Source organism: Mauremys reevesii, linkage group 10 (genome assembly GCF_016161935.1).
Source record: "Mauremys reevesii isolate NIE-2019 linkage group 10, ASM1616193v1, whole genome shotgun sequence".
NCBI lineage: Eukaryota > Metazoa > Chordata > Testudines > Geoemydidae > Mauremys > Mauremys reevesii.
This window is the reverse complement of record NC_052632.1, coordinates 18,744,269-18,750,268: the sequence shown is the minus strand read 5'-3', so window position 1 is coordinate 18,750,268 and position 6,000 is coordinate 18,744,269.

The window sequence follows — 6,000 nt, the reverse complement described above, 5'->3', positions numbered from 1 at the left end:
ATATTGAAGGCAAACATTTCCACATACGCTTAACCTTATGTATGTAAGTCGGGATGGGCAAACTTGGGCCCGAGGGTGACATCTGGGTATGGAAATTGTATGGCGGGCCATGAATGCTCACGAAATTGGAGGTTGGGATACGGATGGGGGTGAGGGCTCCGGCTCGGGGTGCAGGCTCTGGAGTGGGTCTGGGGATGAGGAGTTGGGGCTGTAGGATGGTGCTCTGGGCTGGGACCGAGGGGTTTGAGGGCAGGAGGGGGATTAGGGCTGGGGCAGGGGGTTAGAGTATGGGGGAGGGTCAGGGCTGCAGGCTCCAGGCGGTGCTTACCTCAAGCAGCTCCCAGAAGCAGCGGCATGTCTCCCATTTGGCTTCAATGTGGAGGTGCAGCCAGCTGCCCCTGCAGCTCCCATTGTCCGCAGTTCCCGGCCAATGGGAGCTGCAGGGGTGGCGCTTGGGGCGGGGACAGCCTGTGGAGCCCCTTGGCTGCCCCTATGTGTAGGAGCCAGAGAGGGGACATGCCACTGCTTCCAGGAGCCATGCGGAGTGGGGCAAGCCCCCAACCCCACTCCCCAGCTGAAGCGCCAGAGCGGGACAAGCCCTAGACCCCGCTCCCCAGCGGGAGCTTGAGGGTTGGATTAAAACATATGGAGGGCCAGATGTGGACCCCGGGCCATAGTCTGCCCACCCCTGATGTAAGTAGTCCCATTGCTTAGACTTAATCTTGTGTTAAGTGTTTGCAAGATTGGGGTCTAAATCAGTAGTATGTGACTTTTTAAAATAGATATTAAGACATGCTAGTTAACTTTAAATATTCATAATTTTCTCTACACTGTCATTAACAATCTCATAGCTATTATAATCTGTTTCTCAAATATACATCTCTGAAACATTGTTCCTTAAAAGGATTTTAAAAACCAACCCTTTGTTCATACACTAATTATGTTTGCTGTCTTAAAGTATGTTTGTTAGTGCAAGATAGAGATTGCTGAATCCTTGAGACCTCCTGAAAACAAGGTGTGTATCTCTCGAGTCAGCTGGTATAAATATAAATGAAATAGCTAATTAGGAGTTTTAAAACTGTGTAACAGCCAATATACTTTGAGGGTGAAACCTGGCTCCATTGACGTCAACTTGCCATATAGTAACTTGCTGAAATAGTCTATGTTTGATCCATAAGGGAAGGTGTATTTTGTGGAAAATTTGAGAAAAATCTCTTTTAAAACCCTGCCTCAATTCCAGGAATAAGAGGAAACCCTAGGAATGGAAAAAAATCCTGGGTCATGTGATTTTTGCTGCATTCTGCAATATTCTACACATTCTAGATTTTCACTTTGAAAAATCAAGCTTGTCTTTTTTCTGTTGTGAAGCTGCAACTGTTATGATGTGAAAAGATGTGTTGCTACCTTGTTAATGAACCAACCTTGTGCAAAAAAAACAACAACAAAAGAAACCTGTAGCTGGGCAAACAACATTGGCAACAAAGCTGAGAACTCCCAAGTCCCACCCACTAACCAATATGGCAAGCACTTTAAAGTATAATTAAACTATAATGTGCCAGATTCTTACCTAGTGTAAATCAGTGTAACTTCACTAACTTCAGTGGAGCTATGCTTACACCAGTTAAGGTTCCGGCCCAATGTAAGGAGAATCACCTACCTAATAAAGTTATAGGTATAGAATAACTCTAGCAACTGTTCCTCTTTTTGGCCCCCGGAGCAGGACCTTTTCCTGAAAAAGGGATATGGTCAGAGTGTCCTACTGTTCTGACAATCCCCAGCCACTGTAATAGCTCTTTGGGGATTGTGAATAGTTACGTGTAAGTTCATAGAATATCAGGGTTGGAAGGAACTTCAGGAGGTCATCTAGTCCAACCCCCTGCTCAAAGCAGGACCAGTCCTCATCTAAATCATCCCACCCAGGGCTTTGTCAAGCCTGACCTTAAAAACCTCTAAGGAAGGAGATTCCTCTCACCTCTCTAGGTAACCTATTCCAGTGCTTCACCACCCTCCTAGTGAAAAAGTGTTTCCTAATATCCAATCTAAAACCTCCCCCACTGCAACTTGAGACCATTACTCCTTGTTCTGTCATCTGCTACCACTGAAAACAGTCTAGATCCATCCTCTTTGGAACCTCCTTTCAGGTAGTTGAAAGCAGCTCTCAAATCCCCCCTCATTCTTCTCTTCTGCAGACTAAATAATCCCACTTCCCTCAGCCTCTCCTCATAAATCATGTGCTCCAGCCCCCTAATCATTTTTGTTGCCCTTCGCTGGACTCTTTCCAATTTTTCCACATCCTTCTTGTAATGTGGGGCCCAAAACTGGACACAGTACACCAGATGAGGCCTCACCAATGTCGAATAGAGGGGAATGATTACGTCCCTTGATCTGCTGGTAATGCTCCTACTTTTACAGCCCAAAATGCCGTTAGCCTTCTTGGTAACAAGGGCACACTGTTGACTCATATCCAGCTTCTCATCCACTGTAACCCCTAGGTCCTTTTCTGCAGAACTGCTGCCTAACCACTTGGTCCCTCGTCTGTAGCAGTGCATGGGATTCTTCTGTCCTAAGTGCAGGACTCTTTAGAGGAACCTTTCCAATATATCACTATTGAAAGATAGAATGTTGTTCACAGACACTTCTTTGAAAAAGGCTCAAAGTAACTGAAGTGAATTACAATGGAAATAGTCAGATTCTGAATTAGCTGAAGATCACAGAATGATCCTTCTATGTGTGTATCCGTCTAGAAACTGAGCCATGTGCCCTATAAAAACCATATTGTAAAGTGACTAACCTATAAAATGAGAGAGACAAATATGTGCTTGGGGGAGAAGGCTTGGAAACTCCACCTTGTTAAGTAAATGAGGTTCGTTAATTACCCTTTTCTGCCATCAATGACTCTAATAAGGGGAAAAAATGTTTCTACACAGACTCTATTTGACCTTGGTTGGGATATTAACCTGATTTCCTTATCAGTTAGCAATTGTATTTGGCTTAACTGCTTGCATACCAGCACATATTTTCAACAACTTGAAATGTACATCCATTGGATCACTAAGTATAAACTGGTCATGCATCCAAAACCAGACTTCCCCATGAATTACCCACTTCTTTTATTGTAAGAAAGAATTTACATTTGTCTTTCAATGGGAAACTCGGTATTTCTTCTGCATGCTAATGAGAGCAGTTAAGCAACTTTTTCCAAATATTGTATGCTTGCTCTGTTACTGATTATATTGCATTACTGGGGCAAGGAGCATTCTTAAAGAGCCTCCTTATTATCTCTTAGCACTTGTTATTGCAATGAATTCAAGTTACAACTGGTTTAGTGAGATGTAAATCCTAGTAGGCATGAGATTCCTAAATCTATGGCAAGTATTAGATCTCTGTGATGCTATATTTCAGCTTCGCTAGTAGCTGTGGTGAATTACAAAATAAACAATTTCTCAGAATAAACAGTCAGTGAGAGGTTGTTCGTTTGCTTTTCAAATGTAAGAATGAGATAAAAAAGACCTTAATTTAAAAGGAATAAAGCATCTGTTTTGAATTTAATGATAAGAGTAGACTGCATCAGCTAAAGGACGTGGAATTTAGTGGAATATAAAATGATGTTTAACTAGTTTCCCTTTATTCACAGGTGACAGCTGACAATGGACATCTCATGTGGAAGAAAAAAATGGTGTCTAAAATTAACGAGCATTGTGGTTGGAAAGCCATTAACCCTTAATTAGAACTAGTAAATGTGTAACCTTCTAAGGCATTCTGAAGTTTACTTTAACACCTGAAAATGTATTTCTCCTCCCCACCTGCATCTAAAAAAGAAGTCTGAGTATCAGGGATAAAAAACAAAAGATTTCATATATGATCTATGAACAATTGACTCTTTCTAGGTGACTAACTCTACTGATTACTGAGCTATCCTGCTTGTAAACTCAAAGGATTAAAGGAGGCAAGGTACTTCCTTGCGCCTCATACCATCTGTTCCATGGCATGGAGAGTAGTAGGTTCTGCGGAGACGCTATTCCCCTACCTCGCACAAATGGTGACCCTGCTTCCGCGGAGCAATGGTGAAACAGAAAGGGAGACTTGACTCCTTTAGTTACAATCTCCCTCTCAGGCTGCTCCAGCAGCAGCTGCCCCGTCTTACTCTCGGCTGATCACAAACTGTTTAACTAGCAAAGGGCTAGATTGTCAATCTAATTGCAAGTTTGCAGAATCAGTAGGAAAAAGATGTGGTTTATTCCTGGCCTCAAGATATGTTCTCCTAAAATGATAGCTTGTACAGGAATGTCTCATCAATGTTCTAGTTTGGCCTCCAGCTACCTACCTCTTCATTCTTTTGGCTTTACAGCACGTTGAAATACCTGTACCTTCTGCAGAGAGAGAAGACTGTATTGTCTTCAAGTCAGCATGAGATGCCAGTCTCCTGGGCTAAAGCTGTCTAGATTTGTTAGGCTGACAAAGGGAGTGCATTCATTCATACTAAATACTCTCTGGCTAATGAAGTGATTAAGGTGGAAAAGAGCAAGGAGTAAATAAATGGATGTGCATAGATTAAGGGCTTGATTTTCAGAGGTGCTGAACTCCCTGAGCCTCTTTTGCATTTAGATGGAATTGAGGGTTTCAGCATTTTAAATCAAGCCCCAAGAGTCTATGTTACACTGCTATAAGCATGGGAAATAAGCCAGACTAGTCCAAAATGATACTTTATGAAGAGGAGTGTGACCTAATCATCATCACCAAAACTTGGTAATCTTGATTGGTATAACCTGTGGAGATGAGAGAGAGATGAAGAGGAGGAGGAGACAGAATAGAGGCACTTTGTGTCAAAAGTACTTACAGCATTGGTGGGAATCTCACATTGGTGGGAATTCCACCTTCTTGCTGCTTTTCCGCATGGAAAACCCTTGAAATTCCTCTGGAAGATTGCCTCTGCTGCTACCCTTTGTGCTTTCCCACCCAGCATATTGGTTACAATAAAATGGACACCATTCTTGTCAGCGTCACCCAGCTTTCTCTGCTGGGGAGGTAGCACTAAAGAGCTGAGGTGGTGCAATCTTCCATTTCTTGTATTCAGATCTGTTGCAACTTGCTACCAGTTCTTGGTGCAGCATTATGTGCTAGCTTGGCATGTAGGAACAAGTAATGTTCTAAAGTGGCTGGCCCACAGAGAGGATCAGACCTACTGCTCCTGTTAGTAGTTGATTATCCTTCAGTTCAACCTGCAGAGATGTGTGACTTGGAAGCTGAAGGACCAGAATGTTAGTTCCAGCTATCCATTTGTGTGACTGTTACAGAAATTTGTCTGTTGCTTGCAGCCCCTGGATTTGTCACAATGCTATCCACTGCTAATCTCACAGATATTTGTCTCTGTTACTGGAACTTTAAATGGAAAAATCATTACCTTCCTACAAGAGTGTCAATGCAAGGAAATATCTGCAGATCAGTTCCATGTAATTACATCATAGCTTGTTTCTCATGGAATATGAATCAGTTTCCTGAAAAAGTATTTTGATTTGTGTTTTCTGCTACATTTAGGTATGCTTAAGTGTTTAGGGTCCAAATCTTCTATCCTTACTCATGCTGAGTCACACTGATTTGAATGTACCACACATTGTACATAAAGGTGGCAAAATCTGGTCCTCGGCTAGCTGCAACTCAGTCTGAGATTCCCCTCCTCCCCCTACTGCTGTAATAACTTCAGTGTTTTTGCACTGGGCCTAGTAAATCAATTTTGTTCTTGACACTGTGATTTGCCTCCAGACTGCTTTTTGTCACTGGAAGAAAAGTACTGCAAATGTGTGGATTAGGTAAGAGTCAGTAGTTAACAAAACAGTAATGCTAGAAATTTGTTTTTGGAGAGTGAGGTTTTGCTAGACCATTAGTATTTGTTATGTTCAGGGCAGCAGGATTAATTTCTTAACTGAAAACACCCTTTTTGCTATCTTCTGGAAACAAACTGAAGATTATTCCAGATTGAGATTTGTTACAGAGGATTTACCA